General features: G+C 42.7%; 1 protein-coding gene across 1 annotated transcript in view; it reads left to right on the top strand.

Annotated features, from left to right (window-relative positions):
• LOC146870158 (protein Wnt-2b-A-like) overlaps positions 1 to 21183 on the top strand; it is an 873677-nt gene that overhangs the window by 414015 nt on the left and 438479 nt on the right. The gene's annotated exons all lie outside the window — the stretch shown is intronic.

The raw sequence follows: 21183 nt of genomic DNA, 5'->3' as shown, positions 1-21183 counted from the left end.
CAAATAAATCTCCCAAGATGGCCACCAGAGACAAAAGAGCCCAAATGTAGCCCAAATATCACCCAGATGTAGCCCAAGTATAGCCCAATGACAGAATGTCCCAGAGTGTTCTTAAGAACAACTAGAGCGCTTACTGTCTTGCTTATGACAAAAGTATGGAACACCTGGAGCCATCTTGATTGGAATAAACTGGTAACACTTAAAACATTTAATTTAAAAAGGAACACAATGAGGGGGTTTATTTTGCCATAGAAATTATGATTAGTGCTATAGAAAGAAAATTAGGGCACATTTTGAGTGACTTCTCAAATCCTCTTCTATTTCATTAAAAAATTCTGATATGCAGACTGAAACATGCACTTTTAATACCAGCAGCAGACTTCCGTGGTGAGCAGTAGCTTTACTACAGTGATCTAATGAGCAACTAGAGTGCTAACATTTAGAATTTATGGCAAATGTGTGACATATCTGAATACCTTCTTGATGTAATCAAAGTAAAAAACTGAAAGCATTTCCTACTGAGGAGACTGCAGTAAATGAGGAAATTAGGAACCTTCTTAACAGATAAATCTCCCAAGATGGCCACCAGAGACAAAAGAGCCCAAATGCAGCACAAATATCACCCAGATGTAGCTCACATGTAGCCCAATGACAGAAGTGTGCAAAACACATTTTTTGTGTATTTGCAGTTTTATATAGTGCAGACTTGTCAGGTATTGGAGTGCTTTACATGAGCATTGGTTACATCACACAAGATCAAATTCATTTTGGTTGTAGACATGGGGAGATTAAGTGATTTGACCAGAATCACAGAATGTTGAGCTGAAGCAGAAACTCCAACCTGGTTCCCCAGATGCAAAGTCTGCAACTCTGGAAGTAACACCACATCCTCCCCCCTAGGTGCAACATTTAATCAAGTGGTCAACTGGATAAAAAAAATAAAGATTATAAATCATTTACAAGTTCTTTGTCGCTATTTGAAAACTCAGAAAATATGTCCTCATTTTAGTTTTTTAGAGCACTAACCATAATTTTGATGCAAATAAGACCCTCTCATATATGTAATTTCTAAAGGAAATGCTCTAGGTATTACAGTTTTGATTACATCAAGATGACGTCAGGCGTTCCACACTTTTGTAATAAATATAGAATGTTAGCAATCTAGTTGTTCATTGGGATACTGTTGAGAGGCAGAGGCCAGGGACACAGACTCTGAAAATTGAAGGCAGGTAGGAGAGTGCAGAGGCAACAATTTGACCACACTGGGCAGGCAGGAAGGGCAGTGGCAGCACAACAGACTATGGAGGGCAGTGGAAAGGGGGCAGGGGCAACACACCAACAATACAGGACTGGCAAGAGAGGCTGTGGCAATATAATAGACCATTGTGGGCAGAAGGAAGAGGCAGTGGTAGTACAACCATACATGCCAACAGACCCGTTTCAGCCAGGAAACGTCCAATGTTTTTTTTTAAGCTCAAATGGGCTTTATTTGATCTGTCTCCTGTCTACAATCTCCTCTTTTTCAATGTAACTCAAAGGGGAAAATCAATACCCCAGTTTTTTTTCAAAATCTCCCTCTTACCAAGTTCAAGATGTTCGCAAGTATGGTTCATTGGATCATGGTAGGCAGGAGGAATTGGGGTAGGGACATGGACTCGGATAACAGAGGGCAGGAGTGACATGGAGAGGTGCACCAAACTGACCCTACAGGGCAGGCATCAGGGTTTGCAGCAGCACAATACACCACACAGGGCATGCGAGACGGGAGTACAGCACAACAATCCATAGAAAGCAATAGGGAGGGGACAGGACCATGCACATGGACAACAGAGAACAGAGGGGAAAGAGGCAATGGTAGCTAGCTGACCATAATGGACAGACAGGAGAGAAAGCTGCAGCATAACAGACCATAAAGGGCAGGAGGGACAGATCAGGGGCATTACAATGGAACAGACAAGCCAGGAGGGAGGGAATAGGGGTATGCACATGGAGACAGAGGGCTGGGGGCAAGGGGGCAGGGCAGGAGCAGCAAGATGATCATGGAGGTCAGGCAGGTTGGGCACTAGAAAAAAGACACACCATGGAGAGCAACAATGAGACTATGATGGCATACACACAGACCATGGAGGGAAGGTGGGAGGGGGTCAGGGGCAGCTAGCTGACCACACAGGGAAGGTGGGAGGGGCCATGACAGCACAGAAGGCCATGCATGGCAAGCGGGAGGGTTAGTGGCAGCACAATGGCTATGGTGAGCAAGAAGGAGGGTGCAGGGGCATGCACAAAGGACGATGGAGGATAGAAGGGAGGGTCAGGACCTGGGCACAGACAAGAGAGTTCAGGGGAAGGGGCCTCACAACAGACAGCGCGGGGCAGGCAGGAGGAGCAGTTGCAGCACAACAGACCAGGGAGGGCAGAAGGGTGTGGCAGTAAAATGGACCATGGAGGACAGGAGGAAGGGGATAGGGGCATGGCATGTGGACAGGCAGGGTGGAGGTGGCAGGGACAGGTTGCAGTCATCTGACAATGCTTGGCAGGTGGGAGGGGAGTGGCAGCTCAACATAACACTCAGAGTAGATAGGAGTGGCAGGTCCATGGAACATGGTGGGCAAAAAGGATGGAGAAGGGGCATGCACAAAGACATCGGAGGGCAGGGGGAAGGAAAATAGGGGCAGCAAGCTAAGCACAGAGGCTAAGCAGGAGGCCAATGATGGGCCATAGAATTGGGCAAAGGAGGGCAAGGGAGTGGACTGGTACTTCATGCTAAATGGAGGGCAGTGGCAGCACATCAGACCATGCATGGCAGGAGGGAGGAGGCTACTCCATGGATTCAGACAACAGAGGATAGGGAGGAGGTGGATGGGACAGCAAGCTAACTGTTCAGAGAAGGGGGTATTAGGAACTTTATTGTTTTTAAAATGTGTGTCTGTGCGAACTACTTAAAATATGAACAAGTATGCAGCATAATCTCACTTTTATTCAGGAAGAAGAGGACGTTTGTGACTGTGACTCTGGGCTCCCTTGGGAGAAACACCCCCTGACCCTCCACCCCCCATCGCAAAATGTAATGCCCGTGAAAAGGGTAGGTGGACGCAGTGTTATATAGAACATAGTCCTGAGAGCACGATTGAAAATGAAAACAAGATATAGTATATGGTATAAACTATGCACCAATAAGATGAACCGGGGCGTGAAATATAATATGCAATACATTGTGCGCAATGACAGATTAATTGTAGAGCGCGAGATAGCACAGGCACTAGCGAGTGCTATGCGTTATGCGCCTTGGAGTGTAATATGCACAGGGCAGTGTTGTGTAACCTAACTAGTCTCTAAAGTTGTAATATAAAATATGTGCTGGGGAGTGTAACATTGCATATGCACAGTGACAAAGATATGGATCCCAGATTGTAATATGTATGGCATAGCGCTGCCCGTTATAACATAGGCATGGAGGAAGGCACGTTAGATGGGGCAATATAACCCGTGCAAAGGCAAGTGTGGCATGACATATTCACGGGGTGGTGTTACAGTGCACATGGGCTTGAGAGTGTCATAGCATACGCACTAGCTGGTGGAATACAACACAGAGGTGTGTGGCACTCGGTGGGCACTGGTGGGTGTAACACAGCATTGGGCTCAGCCAGGAGCACGCTGTGACTCTCAAGTGAGGTTCGTCTCCTTTCCAGAGAGTAAAATAAAAAGTATTACACATCCGGCGGTGGATGTGTGTTTTATTAACCGTGAGGGGGGTTTCTTGCATAGTTTGGTCGAATTTTTGTCGAATCCCCTTTGAATGGCTTGGTGTGCGTGTGTATTAAATGTGCCCGTCAATAGCTACCCATCTATAAATAAACGACAAGGGTGTCTACATGGAGAGTACCCACCGGCGGGGGCGCCGGGATTATGCAGGGTAGGGCATCAGACACGTCAGAGCTTCACTAGCGGTGTAAATACATTCCACGTGGATTCATTGTATGCATAGTCGCCTTTTAATGAATATTACGCAAATCGTCATGGTGATAGGTACATACGGTTTGTCCGGCATGTCCTAGGTGTTTCTTTAAATATATATTTTTTTTAAATAATAAAAAACAAAGGCCGGCCCCAAGGGATGGGGTCCGGGGGCCATAAGTGGCCTGAGGAGGGGGGCAACGCAGCCCCCCTCCTAAAGAATAAAAAAAAAAGGCCATGACCCGGGGGTTATTTTTTTTGACAAAAAAAATTAGGGTGCAGGCCCTGGGGGATGGGGTCCCAGGGGCCAATAAATTAGAAAAAGAAGGGGGGCCACACAGCCCTCCTTCTTAAAAGAATAAAATAAATAAAAGACCGGCATCGCGCCGGAAGCCACGCCCCCTCCTTGCAGCACTCTGAAAATGCGCCCCCTGGCCAGTTGTAAGTTGGGGAATTAATTCCACTTCAATACTGAGGGTCCCTGAGGGCCAACTAGCCCAACAGGTATCTCCAGTATGCGCCAGGGAGCTGCGTTGCAGACAGGTGTTCTGAGGCCACGCCCCTTTTTACACCTCTATACAACGTAGCTCTGTGGCGCTTACTGGAGGTACCTAGTGGGCTAGTTTGACCCTAGGGACCCTTAGGATTCAAGGGGACTTAATCTCTCAACTTAGAACGGCCACAGGGCGCGTTTACACAGTGGTGAAGGGAGGGGACGTGGCCTGAGGTGACATGTGCAAACACGCCCTGTGGCGCGTTTTAAGTTGGGTAAATAATTCCCTTTCAATCCTGAGATACCCTTGGGGCCAACTAGCCCACCAGGTGCTTCCAGTAAGCGCCACTGATCTGCGTTGCAGAGAGGTGGTGCAGGCCGTGCCCCTTTTTACACCTCTCTGCAATGGCGCTTACTGGACGTACCTAGTGGGCGATTTTGCCCCTAGGCACCCTCAGGATTCAAGGGGACTTAATCTCCCAACTTAAAATATGGCCACAGGGCGTATTTACACAGTGGGGAAGGGAGGGGACTGGGCCTGAGGTGACGTGTGCAAACACGCCCTACGGCGCGTTTTAATTTGGGGAAATAATTCCCCTTCAATCCTGAGGGCCCCTGGGGGCTAACTAGTCCACCAGGTGCATCCAGTAAGCGCCACTAGCGTTGCAGAGAGGTGGTCCAGGCCGTGCCACTTTTTACACCTCTCTGCAACGCAGCTATGTGGCGCTTACTGGAGGTACCTAGTGGGCTAGTTGGACCCTAGGGACCCTCAGGATTCAAATGAACCTAATCTCCCAACTAAAAACAGCCACAGGGCGTGTTTACACAGTGGTGAAGGGAGCGGATGGGGCCTGAGTTAACGTGTGCAAACAAGCCCTGTGGTGCGTTTTAAGTTGGGGAAATAATTCCCCTTCAATCCTGAGGGACCCTGGGGGCCAACCAGGTGCTTCCAGTAAGCGCCACTGCACTGCGTTGCAGAGAGGTGATCTAGGCCGTGCCCCTTTTTACATCTCTCTGCAAAGCAGCTCTGTGGCGCTTACTGGAGGTACCTAGTGGTCTAGTTGGACCCTAGGGACCCTCAGGATTCAAGGGGACTTAATCTCCCAACTTCAAACGGCCACAGGGCATGTTTACACAGTGGGGACGGGAGGGGACGGGGCCTGAGGTGACGTGTGCAAACACGCCCTGTGGTGCGTTTTAAGAGGTAGTTTTAATCCCCTGCCCTATTATATACTAGGGGCTTACAGAGGAGGTCATGCTAATCACAGGGGGACCCCAACGCATAGTGTTCCCTAGTGTATGTACATGTTTTCACTGTATTCTGAGTGTCTTTAAACATAGCACTGGCTCTAGGACTGGTTAGTCAGACTCAGTTACCACCAGTATCTGTCTGAAAAAGTTGAGGGTACAGGATGATTTTGCAACAAGGCTTCTTTCTGCTCTTCTGTTTGTTCTTTCAGCACGTTATCCTTCTTCCTGCACTTTTCTTCGTCTTTGAGGACTTCTGTTGCTTCTTTCTGCATTTCTTTTTTTTCATTCTGTGCGTTTTTTCTTCTTTCTTCACATGTCCTATCTCTGTAGGCATAGTTAGAAATTAGCATTTAAAAAACCTTTGAAATTCACTGAAGAAACATAGGTTTCAGGCACGTTATAGTTAGGAATTAGCACTTAAAAAACCTTAGAAATTCACTGAAAAAACCATAGGTTTCAGGGGCATTATAGTTAGCTGGACTTTTCACTCGTACAAAACCATTGAAATTCCCCCGTTATAGTTAGTTCAGCTAACTATAACTCGCGCGCCCGCAATGCACTGCTGATGACGTCACATATTACATCACTCATGACATGGTCAGTGACATCACTCATGACATCACTGATGACATCTCAAATGACATCACTGATTGACATCATCCTTGTGATAGAGTGGCAGACCTCCTCTTCCCCTAATATAACATTTGATACACACATTCAAAAATAGAAACTAAAATTTTCAAAACAATGGACATACCAATACCAGTTACAACAACCTATTCAGTAATTCTAAGATCCACATACACATCCACTCATTCACCAACCATCCTATACAGTCACTCATACATGTACTCACTCATCATATGTACTCATACACCTATACATCCTGTTACACAACGCCACTCATCCATAGACTTACTCACACACATAGTCGCTCATGCTAATAAAGAATCAAACATCCATTTACTTGCATATACAGTTATACACACACCACCACACTTACTTCTACAGAAACTTACACATACTTAGTCTTTTAAACAATCACTTATAGCAACACATACTTATTCATACAGGAACTCTTTCAATCTCTCACTCTCACATATAATCACTTATGTACACCAATAGTCACATATACTAGTTTAAAACATATGTAGTTACTCACAAAGACACTATTGAGACAGTCATTCACTCACTAACACACCCATGCACACACTCATCTACCCATACAGTCCTGCACACATGCTGTCTTCAACACATACAAACAGTGAGTCACTCATTCATGCACCTATGCACTACGTAATACCCCCCACAAATGTCATTTGAGATGTCATCAGTGATGTCATGAGTGATGTCACTGACCATGTCATGAGTGATGTAATATGTGACGTCATCATCAGTGGATTGCGGGCGCGCGAGTTATAGTTAGCTGAACTAACTATAACGGGGGAATTTCAATGGTTTTGAACGAGTGAAATGTCCAGCTAACTATAACATGTGTGAAACCTATGTTTTTTTCATTGAATTTGCAAGGTTTTTTAAATGCTAATTCCTAACTATAACGTGTGTGAAACCTATGGTTTTTTCAGTGAATTTGCAAGGTTTTTAAATGCTAATTCCTAACTATAACGTGTGTGAAACCTATGGTTTTTTAAGTGAATTTGTAAGGTTTTTTAAATCCTTTTTTTTTCTTTTTCTTTTTTTCTTTTTCTTTTTTTTAAAACAATATGCTACCTATGTTTATAATCATTGATTTACTGTATCCTTCAATATAGAAAGGTTCACCTTTTTAAAAAAAAATGGTTAGATATAGTTGAATAACATAGTTAATATCTTCTACAAACCTTTTTTTTTTTTTTTTAGGATTTTTTACTGTGCGAGTACGGTAAGCTTACCGTACGCGCAAGGTGCGTTTTATGTACGGTGCGCGTACGTAATGTTTATGCTCTGTGTGCGCATGCATACGCAATTTACGTATGTGTCCGTAATTCGCGTGCGCCGCGTAAGCGCTTGCTCCCTACGCGCACGTGCGTGCGCACGTTACGCGGAACCGCCGTACGTACGTGCGCGCGCGTGCGCGCATGCTTCTAATGCGCATGCGCGCATGCGCATGTCTCACGTACGCGCATGCGTACTTTTACCGTGCGCGTACGGTAAGCGTACGTAGTGCGCACGGTTGGTCATGTGATCCAGAAACAACACTTTTCATTGGTTTAAACTTGTTTCATTTCCAGAAACTTCCAACACCACACCCATTCCCCTCATTACTGCTTGTGATTCCTTAGGAGAAGGAGCTGAATTGTCTTTGGGATACAATGGCAGAGCAGCAGTCCTCTTCTGAGAGTGAGCAGGGCAGCAGCATCATTAGACAGAGAAGGAGGAAACAGAAGAATTCTTTTGTTTGGGAGTATTTCACTTTTCCAGAGGGGCAGAAAAAGGTAAATGCTCCATTAGTCGCCTGCTCACTTTGTGAGCGTGTCTTATCTAGAGGTAATCCAAGGAAGAAGTATTCCTTTGGTAATCACACTATGTTGAGACACATTAGGGATGTACATCCCAGGACTTTTGCTCGACATACTGAAGCAAACCCTTCAGTAAGTCACCCGAGCACATCCGCAGAAGCTCAGCCGAGTACATCTTCGGCAGCTCAGCCGAGCACTTCCTCTGCGGTGGGAGCATCACCCTCTTCTGCTCCTCTGGACATCTACCCTCGGTTTCAGAGGGTACAAATAAGGTGCATCACTTGTTACTCACTTATTGCTGTGGGGGAATCTAGTATTCCTATAATAGATAATAAGATTGAGCAGCACAAGTGCGGTTCCTTCTAATATTCCCATTCTTTCTTTCCTCTGTCCCTGTATTAACACAAGGGCTCTTTTAAGAGCCACCCTACCTTCCATTTTTTTTTTCTTTATTTCATCTGTTTTTAAAAAAATTAAAAATTACCGTGCGCCTTTTAAAAAAAATATATATATTTATTGCACCCTTCAATGTACTTCAGGGACCACAAGAGAAATGACAACAGCAGAGTGAGGAGAACTGAAAACAAGGAACTACGAAAGTAAATGTGTGATATATACAGATATTTCAAACTTACCTGACCAACTTAATTTTCATTAAATGGTTTTTTTAAATTGCTAGAAAAAAAGGATTAATTTTCATAAAATTTCTTTCTCAATCTGTAACAAAAGAAACTTTTATCATATACATTTATACACTTATATAGACACTCACACACTAACAAGTATCCATAGAGCTACTCTTACACCTACTCAGTCATGCAAATAATCACACTCCCATTTACTCACCTATGCAGTTATACAGAAAATCAACCAACCAACATCCAAACATTTCATTTTGATTTTTATTTCAATTTTTTTTTTTTTCCGCCGTACGCTTACCGTACGCGCACGGTACGCGTACCCCGCGTTTAAAAAAAAAAAAAAAAATGTATTTTTCACACTTCTGAGTCCTTTTTGGACCCCCTGACAAAGGCTAGGGGTCTGCAACTCTCTACCTTGCCCCCTTTTCACGTTCTCCACCTTTGTTTTTTAGTGTGAGACACACAAAATGGCGGCCGACACTTCCTGATTGCGACCGACTGGAATGTTTACTGTCATGTAACCACCAATCAGAATTATGCTCGCGCACGGCAGCGTGCGCGTACGGTAAGCTTACCGTACACGCACAGTGCGCGCTTATAGATATATATGTACTTTTAACTGAAATATTCTCAGGAACTACAGAACAGATTGACTCCAGATATTCAAAAGGCACATCCCTGACCTGAGGACTACCTCTCTGCCAAATTTCAAGTAATTCTGTTCAGCCGTTCGGGTTGTACCTTGGACTAAAGGTCCCTATGGAAAAATGCATGGGGAAAACGCGTTTTGGGACCCCCCTTTTTTCTCGGCCCCCGCTTGACTAATCACCCCGAGACTTTCAGGGTAGGAGCGGAGCGGAGCGCCCCACCTATTTTGAAAAATTCGCGAGGATTTGTCAACCGGCGCCAGAGTTATTCAAAATAGAATTTTCAGATTTCCTATGGAAACACGGTCCTAACTATAACTATCTACTGGTGACCGACAGTAGATAATATGTATATATTTATATATATTTGGGTATATGTATATATATATAAAACAATGTGGTTATCACCGGCGCACAACTCCAGCGGGTGCTGACGCAAAGCCAAACCAGTGGCCTGAATTATTTTTCTATTGAAACAAAATTGCGCCGCACTCAAAAATCTATTTACTGACTTAATTTATTTAGTCAGAGCTGATCTGTTCACCTACGCGTTTCAGCCTCACAGGGCCTTGCTCACGGTTGGTGAATAGTGTTACTCCACACACATATCCACACACATATATATACATGGCTCCCATTTCTGCCCATTATGCGGCATTATGGGAGTTGAAGTTTGAACAATACAATTAAGTTCTAAATCCATATTCCAATTCTTTACTTTTTACCAGTTTGCATTACATTTAAATATCACATTATTCTTTCAAATGAGTAGTATCATTTCAACTTATAAATCCAGTATCAGCTATGAGTTATATGGATTTGTCATTTTTCAAGCAGTTGCAATCCATGTTGTTATCACTGTTGATTTAATTTTATAGCATTATACATATAACAACCATTATTTCATTTTATGATGTAGTACCATTAAATCAGTGATCATAGTTCAGATGAAGATATATTGTGAGATGTATTTTCTGTTCCAAATTTCTTGGTGTTCCTTTTTCACAGTTTTGGATCCTTCTTTGCTGCCTCATAAATTTACATATAGTTCTTCATCATTATTAAGGCCCAGTGGGGTCTTCGTTCTCCATCTTATGATGTATCGAGATTCTAATTGTCGTAGCTTTTTTACTCTGTCTCCTCCGCGCTCATTTTGTGGAATTATGTCCAATCCAAAAAATGTCATCATTTGGCAGTCATTGTTCTTGCATTGAGCTGTATGTTTGGCTGTGGCATAGTTCATGTCTTTATTTTTGACAGCTCTTATATGTTCCAAAATCCTCTTTTTAAGCATACAGGTGGTGCTGCCAATATATTGTAGGCCACATGAACATTGAATTACATGGACTACAAATTTGGTATTGCATGTGATCTTATGTTTAATTCTAATGATTTTTCCTTCTTTGTCAGTTATGTTTTTAACATTCATACCAATTGTACATGCCTTGCAAATGTTGCATCTTGTGAATTCTTGTTGTTCTTCTAGCCAGTTCCTTGTTGGCTTGTCCTGCAGGTTACTACATACTAGTTGATCCGTTAAGGATTTTGTCTTTCTGTACGTCACCAATGGTTGCAAACCAAGAGTGGTGCCTATATCTGGAACTCGAGATATCAAATAACCGTATTTTAGAATTATTTTAACAATTTTCGTACTTTCTTTGCTGTATGTCAAAATCAATCTCAGAGCACTTTGTTTTTCTGGTATAGAGGTTTGTTTTTCCTTTCATGTAATCACAGTTTCTGTTCGTGTTATTTTGTATAAACTGTTTTTTAAATCCCTTTCTCTATATCCTCTTGTTTTCAGTCTTCACATACTCTCCAAGATTATTTTATTGGCATCTGTATCTTTGGAGCAATTACGACGCATCCACATGAGTTCTCCATATGGGATGCTTTTGAGCAATGACTTTGGGTGAAAGCTAGTCCCATGTAGGATGCTATTCGTGGCAGTTTCCTTCCTGAACAAGGTTGAATGTATCTGTCCTTTGTCGATGTATGTACATGTATCCAAAATGTTTATATTGGTTTGGCTGATGGAGCATGTGAAGGATAGTCCTATTTTGTTTTGATTCAATTTATTAAAATGCTCCATAAAATCATCTCTCTCGCCATGTCAAATTATAAATGAATCATCTATAAATCGAACCAAAAGGATTATCTTGTTCAAAGCCTCTTGATTCTCCACCCCCATGCTATTTCCTTCTCCCACCATTCCATTGTCAGATTCGCATAGTTGGGTGAAAATGAAATCCCCATGGCTGTGCCGTACAGTTGTTGGTAAAAGTCATGGTTGAAATGAAAAATGTTTTTTAGGCACATTTTGATCATTGTTAGAAGCATGCCTGAGTGTTGTAGCTCCGTTATTTTCCGTTGTTTAAAAAAGAAGGCACATGCTTGTAGACCAATTTCATGTTTTATAGATGTGTATAAGGATACTACATCTATGGTTGCCATCATATAATTTGGCTCCCATGTGGTCTCTGCCAGTATTCGAAGAAAATCTCCTCTTTCTCTTATATAGGAGCTTAGGTCATGAACAATTGGTGCTAAAAAGTGATCCACATAAGTTGAGATGTTTTCATGTAAAGACACACAAAATGATACAATTGGCCTCCCAGTAGGATCACAGAGAGTCTTATGAATTTTACGTGGAAAGTATATAGTAGGGATTGTCGGTTGATCACTTGTTAAAAATTGAAGCTCGTCATCATTGATCAAATTCAACTCATGCCAATTCTTTAAGTTTTTATTTAAGTCCAGAGCCATTTGGTTGATGGGGTTGTAGTCAATTTCTTTGTATTTGGTTTAATCGTTGAGTTGTCTATAAACCTCTTTCATATATTCAATTTTGTCTTGAAGGACTATAGTCCTACCTTTGTCCGCCGGTTTTATTTTCCATTATCATTTTCCATTAATTTCTTCAAGGTGATATGTTCTTTTTGAGAGAGATTTTCTGTCTTTTTTCTATGTCGAGTTTATTCCATATTTTCTAGTTCTCTCATGATCTCATCTGATAAAAGTTCAAATTTGTTTACTGGCGATAGTGAGGGGCAGTATTTTGATTTATTTTTTAGCCCACTATATATATATATATATATATATATATATATATATATATATATATATATATATATATATATATATATTATCTACTGGCGGTCGCCAGTAGATAGTTATAGTTACAACCTAGTTTCCATAGGAAATCTCAAAATTCTATTTTGAATAACTTTGGCGCCGGTTGACGAATCCTCGCGAAATTTTCAAAACTAATGGGGCGCTCTGTTCAGCTCCTACCCTGAAAGTCTCGGAGTGATTCGTCAAGCAGGGGCCGAGAAAAAATGGGGTCCCAAAACACGTTTTCCCCATGCATTTTTCCATAGGACCTTTAGACACAGCTACAGCCCGAACGGCTGAACAGAATTACTTGAAATTTGGCAGAGAGGTAGCCATAAGGTCAAGAAAGTGCCTTTTGCAGGTCTGGTGTAAATCTGTTCAGTATTTCCTGAGAAAATAGCATTTAAAAGCATATATATATGTGGGTGGAGCCTAACCACACATCTCATCCTGAGATCTGATTGGCTGTCAGCACTTCATCCAAGAAGTGTTGGCAGCCATCTTGGGACCAATATACATGATAGCACCTCATTAAAAAGCATTGCAGTTAATAGAAGGTTTTAAGACTTCAGTTACATTATAAATCATTTGTTGATGGTACCATACTCATTTTAGGAATTGTGGTATGTTCTAAGGTGATTTCACCATGTGAAAAAGACTTCTGCTGGGATATCATGATTGAGAGAAAAATATTTTCTCATGCTTTTACCACAGAGGTTTGGAAGGTGATCTATAAGCTAAACTGAGAGCTTATTTTCTGTAAATTCACATTATCTTTCTCAGTCATGTGAGAATGAAGTCTGACATTCTCAGTAAAACATGTACATCCAACAAGGGCAGAGACTGTCAGTTGATTCCTTTGTGTTCTACTGCAGCTTCCCAGAGTATTCCAAAGAACTACTAGAGCGCTAACAGTCCTACTTATGATAAACGTATGGCACACCTGAAGCCATCTTGCTTGGATTAAAGTGGTAACTCTCAAAACATTTAATTTAAAAAGGAACAAAATGAGGGGGTTCATTTTTCCATAAAAAGTATGATTAGTGCTGCAGAAAGAAAAATTAGGGCACATTTTGAGTGACTTCTTAAATCCTCTTCTATTTCATTAAAAAACTTCTGACATACAGACTGAAACATGCACTTTCAATACCAGCAGCAGTTTTCCCTGGTGAGCAGTAGCTTTACTACAGTGATCTAATGAGCAAAAAGAGTGCTAACATTCTGAATTTATGGCAAATGTGTGACACATCTGAATGCCTTCTTGATGGATTCAAAGTAAAAAACTGAAAGTATTTCCTACTGAGGAGACTGCAGTAAATGAGGAAATTAGGAAACTTCATAACAAATAAGTCTCCCAAGATGGCCACCAGAGACAAAAGAGCCCAAATGTAGCCCAAATATCACCCAGATGTAGCCCAAGTATAGCCCAATGACAGAATGTCCCAGAATGTTCTTAAAAACAACTAGAGCGCTTACTGTCTTCATTATGACAAAAGTATGGCACACCTGAAGCCATCTTGATTGGAATAAACTGGTAACACTTAAAACATTTAATTTAAAAAGGAACACAATGAGGGGGTTCATTTTGCCATAGAAATTATGATTAATGCTGAAGAAAGAAAATGAGGGCACATTTTGAGTGACTTCTCAAATCCTATTCTATTTCATTAAAATATTCTGACATGCAGACTGAAACATGCACTTTTAATACCAGGAGCAGACTTCCACGGTGAACAGTAATTTTACTACAGTGATCTAATGAGCAACTAGAGTGCTAACATTCAGAATTTATGGCAAATGTGTGACATATCTGAATACCTTCATGATGGAATCAAAGTAAAAAACTGAAAGCATTTCCTACTGAGGAGACTGCAGTACATGAGGAAATTAGGAAACTTCATAACAAATAAATCTCCCAAGATGGCCACCGGAGACAAAAGAGCCCAAAATCACCCATATGTAGCCCAAATATAGCCCAATGACAGAAGTGTGCAAAACACTTATTATTTTGTGTATTTGCAGTGTTATATAGTGCAGACTTGTCAGGTATTGGAGTGCTTTACATGAGCATTGGTTACATCACACAAGAACAAATTCATTTTGGTTGTAGACATGGGGAGACTAAGTGATTTGACCAGAATCACAGAATGTCGAGCTGAAGCAGAAACTTCAACCTGGTTCCCCAGTTGCAAAGTCTGCACTTCTGGAAGTAACACCACATCCTCTCCCCTAAGTGCAACATTTAATCAAGTGGTCAACTGGATAAAAAAACATAAAGATAACAAATAATTTAAAAGTGCTTTGTCGCTATTTGAAAACTCAGAAAATATGTCCTTATTTTAGTCTTTTAGAGCACTAACCATAATTTTGATGCCAATAAGACCCTCTCATATATGTAATTTCTAAAGGAAATGCTCTAGGTATTACAGTTTTGATTACATCAAGATGATGTCAGGCGTTCCACACTTTTGTAATAAATATAGAATGTTAGCAATCTAGTTGTTCATTAGGATACTGTTGAGAGGCAGAGGCCAGGGGTATGGACTCTGAAAATTGAAGACAGGTAGGAGGGTGCAAAGGCAACAATTTAACCACACTGAGCAGGCAGGAAGGGCCGTGGAAGCACAACAGACTATGGAGGGCAGTGGAAAGGGGGGCAGGGGCAACAAACCAACAATACAGGACTTGCAAGAGAGGCTGTGGCAATGTAATAGACCATTGTGGGCAGAAGGAAGAGGCAATGGTCGTACAACCATACATGCCAACAGACCCGAATCAGCCAGGAAACGTCCAATGTTTTTAAGCTCAAATGGGCTTTATTTGATCTGTCTCCTGTCTACAATCTCCTCTTTTTCAATGTAACTCAAAGGGGAAAATCAATACCCCAGTTTTTTTTCAAAATCTCCCTCTTACCAAGTTCAAAATGTTCGCAAGTATGGTACATTGGATCATGGAAGGAAAAGGGATAGGGACATGGACTCGGATAACAGAGGACAGGAGGGACATGGAGAGGTGCACCAAACTGACCCTACAGGGCAGGCATCAGGGTTTGCAGCAGCACAATACACCACACAGCGCATGCGGGATGGGAGTGCAGCACAACAATCCATAGAAAGCAAGAGGGAGGGGACAGGACCATGCACGTGGACAACAGAGAACAGATGGGAAAGAGGCAATGGTAGTTAGCTGACCATAATGGACAGACAGGAGAGAAAGCTGCAGCATAACAGACCATAAAGGGCAGGAGGGACGGATCAGGGGCATTACAATGGAACAGACAAGCCAGGAGGGAGGGAGTAGGGGTCTGCACATGTAAACAGAGGCCTGGGGGCAAGGGGGCAGGGCAGGAGCAGCAAGAGAGCCATGGAGGTCAGGCAGGATGGGCACTAGAAGCAAGACACACCATAAAGAGCAACAGTGAGACTGTGATGGCATACACACAGACCATGGAGGGAAGGTGGGAGGGGGTCAGGGGCAGCTAACTGACCACACAGGTAAGGTAGGAGGGGCCATGGCAGCACAGAAGACCATGCATGGGAAGTGGGAGGGTTAGTGGCAGCACAATGGCTATGATGGGCAAGAAGGAGGGTGCAGGGGCATGCACAAAGGACGATGGAGGATAGAAGGGAGGGTCAGGACCTGTACACAGACAAGAAAGTTCAGGGAAAGGGGCCTCACAACAGACCACACTGGGCAGGCAGGAGGAGCAGTTGCAGCACAACAGACCACGGAGGGCAGAAGGGTGTGGCAGTACAATGGACCATGTAGGACAGGAGGAAGAGGATAGGGGCATGGCATGTGGACAGGCAGGGTGGAGGTGGCAGGGACAGGTTACAGTCATCTGACAATGCTAGGCAGGTGGGAGGGGAGTGGCAGCTCAACAGAACACTCAGAGTAGATAGGAGTGGCAGGTCCATGGGACATGGTGGGCAAAAAGGATGGAGCAGGGGCATGCACAAAGACATCGGAGGGCAGGGGGAAGGAGAATAGGGGCAGCAAGCTAAGCACAGAGTTTAAGCAGGAGGTCAATGATGGGGCATAGAATTGGGCAATGGAGGGCAGGAGGAGTGGACTGGTACATCATACTAAATTGAGGGCAGTGGCAGCACATCAGACCATGCATGGCAGGAGGGAGGAGGTTAGTCCATGGATTCACACAACAGAGGATAGGGAGGAGGGGGATGGGGCAGCAAGCTAACTGTTCAGAGAAGGCGGGTATTAGGAACTTTATTGTTTTTAAAACATTGTGTCTGTGCGAACTACTTAAAATATAAACAAGTATGCAGCATAATCTCACTTTTATTCAGGAAGAAGAGGACGTTTGTGACTGTGACTCCGGGCTCACTTGGCAGAAACACCCCCTGACCTTCCACCCCCTATCGCAAAATGTAATGCCCGTGAAAAGGGTAGGTGAACACAGTGTTATATAGAACATAGTCCTGAGAGCACGATTGAAAATGAAAACTAGATATAGTGTATGGTATAAACTATGCACCAAAAAGTGTGATATAAGATGAACCGGGCGTGAAATATAATATGCAATACATTGTGCGCAATGACAGATTCATTGGAGAGCGTGAGATAGCACAGGCACTAGCGCATGCTATGCGATATGCGCCTTGGAGTGCAATATGCACAGGGCAGTGTTGTGTAACCTAACTAGTCTCTAAAGTTGTAATATAAAATATGTGCTGGGGAGTGTAACGTTGCATATGCACTGTGACAAAGATATGGATCCCAGATTGTAATATGTATGACATAGCACTGTGCGTTATAACATAGGCATCGAGGAAGGCACGTTAGATGGGGCAATATAACCCGTGCGAAGACAAGTGTGGCATGACATACCCACGGGGTGGTGTTACAGTGCACATGGGCTAGAGAGTGTCATAGCATATGCACTAGCTAGTGGAATACAACACAGAGGTGTGTGGCACTCGGCAGGCAATGGTGGGTGTAACACAGCATTGGGCTCTGTCAGGAGCGCGCTTTGACTCTCAAGTGATGTTCGTCCCCTTTACAGAGAGTAAAATAAAAAGTATTACACATCCGGCAGTGGATGTGTGTTTTATTAACCGTGAGGGGGGTTTCTTGCATAGTTTTGGTCGAATTTTTGTTGAATCCCCTTTGAATGGCTTGGTGTGCAGGTGTGTTAAATGTGCCCGTCAATAGCTACCCATGTTTGTATAAATAAACGACAAGGGTGTCTACCGGGATTAGGCACGGTAGGGCATCAGACATGTCAGAGCGTCACTAGTGGTGTAAATACATTCCATGTGGATTCATTGCATGCATAGTCGCCTTTTAATGAATATCACGTAAATCGTCATGGTGATAGGTACGTAGGGTTTGTCCAGCATGTCCTAGGTGTGTCTATAAATATATATTTTTTAAAAATAATAAAAAACAGTGGCCGGCCCTGGGGATTGGGGTCAAAAAAATATAATTAGGAGACAGGCCCTGGGGGATGGGGTCATCAGGGCCAATAAATTAGAATAAGAAGGGGAACCACACAGCCCCCCTTCTTAAAAAATTAAAATAAATAAAAGACTGACATCGTGCCGGAGGCCATGCCCCCTCCGTGCAGCACTCTGCAAACGCGCCCCCAACAGGCATCTCCAGTATGCGCCAGGGAGCTGCGCTGCAGACAGGTGTTCTGAGGCCAAGCCCCTTTTTACACCTCTCTGCAACGCAGCTCTGTGGCGCTTACTGGAGGTACATAGTGGTCTAGTTTGACCCTAGGGACCCTTAGGATTCAAGGGGACTTAATCTCTCAACTTAGAACAGCCACAGGGCGCGTTTATACAGTGGTGAAGGGAGGGGACGGGGCCTGAAGTGACGTGTGCAAACACGCACTATGGCACGTTTTAAATTGGGGATATAATTTCCCTTCAATACTGAGGGCCCCTGGGGGCTAACTAGCCCACCAAGTGCTTCCAGTAAGCGCCACTGAGCTGCATTGAAGAGAGGTGGTCCAGGCCGTGCCACTTTTACACCTCTCTGCAACGCAGCTCTGTGGCACTTACTGGAGGTACCTAGTGGGCTATTTGGACCCTAGGGACCCTCAGGATTCAAAAGAACTTAATCTCCCAACTAAAAACGGACACAGGGCGTGTTTACACAGTGGTGAAGGGAGCTGACGGGGCCTGAGTTAACGTGTGCAAAAATGCCCTGTAGCCTGTTTTAAGAGGTAGTTTTAATCCCCATGCCCCATTATATACTAGGGGCTTACAGAGGAGGTCATGCTAATCACAGGGGGACCCCAACGCATAATGTTCCCTAGTGTATGTAGGTGTTTTCACTGTATTCTAAGTGTCTTTTAACATAGCACTGGCTCTAGGACTGGTTAGTCAGACTCAGTTACCACCAGTATCCGTCTGAAAAAGTTGAGGGTACAGGATGATTTTGCAACAAGGCTTCTTTCTGCTCTTCTTTTTGTTCTTTCAGCACGTTATCCTTCTTCCTGCACTTATCTTCGTATTTGAGGACTTCTGTTGCTTCTTTCTGCACTTCTTTTGTTTCTTTCTGTGCATTTTTTCTTCTTTCTTCACATGTCCTATCTCTGTAGGCATAGTTAGAAATTAGCATTTAAAAAACCTTTGAAATTCACAGAAAAAAACATAGGTTTCAGGCACGTTATAGTTAGGAATTAGCATTTAAAAAACCTTAGAAATTCACTGAGGGGTTATAGTTAGCTGGACTTTTCACTTGTACAAAACCATTGAAATTCCCCCGTTATAGTTAGTTCAGCTAACTATAACTCACGCGCCCGCAATGCACTGCTGATGATGTCACATATTACATCACTCATGACATGGTCAGTGACATCACTCATGATATCACTGATGACATCTCAAATGACATCACTGATGACATCACTGATGACATCATCTTTGTGATAGAGTGGCAGACCTCCTCTCACCCTAATATAACCTTTGATACACACATTCAAAAATAGAGACTAAAATTTTCAAAACAATGGACATACCAATACCAGTTACAACAACCTCTTCAGTAATTCTAAGATCCACATACACATCCACTCATTCACCAACAGTCCTATACAGTCACTCATACATGTACTCACTCATCATATGTACTCATACACCTATACATCCTGTTACACAATGCCACTCATCCATAGAGTTACTCACACACATAGTCACTCATGCTAATAAAGAATCAAACATACATTTACTTGCATATACAGTTATACACACACCACCACACTTACTTCTACGGAAACTTACACATACTTAGTCTTTTAAACAATCACTTATAGAAACACATACTTATTCATACAGGAACTCTTTCAATCTCTCACTCTCACATATACTCACATATATACACCAATAGTCACATATACTAGTTTAAAACATGTAGTTACTCATAAAGACACTATTGAGACAGTCATTCACTCACTAACACGCCCATACACACACTCATCCACCCATACAGTCCTGCACACATGCTGTGTTAAACACATACAAACAGTGAGTCACACATTCATGCACCTATGCACTACGTAATACCCCCCACCGAACCATGCAGACACTCAGACTGATACTCAAAAAACCAACTAATAACCTATATAGACACCCATGTAGCTACTCACCAACCCATGCAGCCACTTATACACAAAGTGAGAGACTGATACAGATATTTACATATTTAAACATTACTCACTAAGCCATGTATTCACTATGATACACTTAATCAGTCAGTTACACAATCAATTTTTGAAAAACAAATCATCCATTTAGACACTTATATACCCATTTATTCTTCCATCGACCTTGAGATATACATATATAAAACATATTTAATTTTCAGAAAAGCACACATTCACTGGATGATGTCATCAGTGATGTCATCAGTGATGTCATTTGAGATGTCATCAGTGATGTCATGAGTGATGTCACTGACCATGTCATGAGTGATGTAATATGTGACGTCATTAGCAGTGCATTGCGGGCGCGCCAGTTATAGTTAGCTGAACTAACTATAACGGGGGAATTTCAATGGTTTTGTACAAGTGAAAAGTCCAGCTAACTATAACCCCTCAGTGAATTTCTGAGGTTTTTTAAATGCTAATTCCTAACTATAACGTGCCTGAAACCTATGGTTTTTTCTGTGAATATATATATATATGTATATATATATTACCTAGTGGCAGTCGCCAGTTGGTAGTTATAGTTAGGACCTATTTTCCATAGGAAATCTGCAACATTCTATTTGGAATAACGTTCGCGCTGATTGAGGAATCTTCGCGAAATTTTCCAAACTTTTGGCCAACTCCGGTCCGCTCCTATCCTGAAACTTTCACGGTGATTCTTCAAGGGAGGCCGAGAAAAAAGGGAGATCCCAAAACGTGTTTTCCCCATGCATTTTCCCATAGGATCTGTTGACGCAGCTACAGCCCGAACTGCTTAACGGAATTACACCAAATTTGGCAAAGAGGTAGTCCTCAGTTCAGACTTGTGACTTTTGCTTAAATGGTGTAAATCCGTTCAGTAGTTCCTGAGAAAAGTAGAGTTAAATAGATAGATATATCTGGGCGGAGCCTAACCACACATCTCATCGTGAGATCTGATTGGCTGTCAGTACTTCATCCAAGGAGTGTTGGC

The sequence above is a fragment of the Triturus cristatus genome, chromosome 1_1 (assembly GCF_964204655.1).
Source record: "Triturus cristatus chromosome 1_1, aTriCri1.1, whole genome shotgun sequence".
Taxonomy (NCBI): domain Eukaryota; kingdom Metazoa; phylum Chordata; class Amphibia; order Caudata; family Salamandridae; genus Triturus; species Triturus cristatus.
The sequence above is the reverse complement of the archived record's forward strand: the minus strand, read 5'-3'. Positions and strand labels throughout refer to the sequence as shown.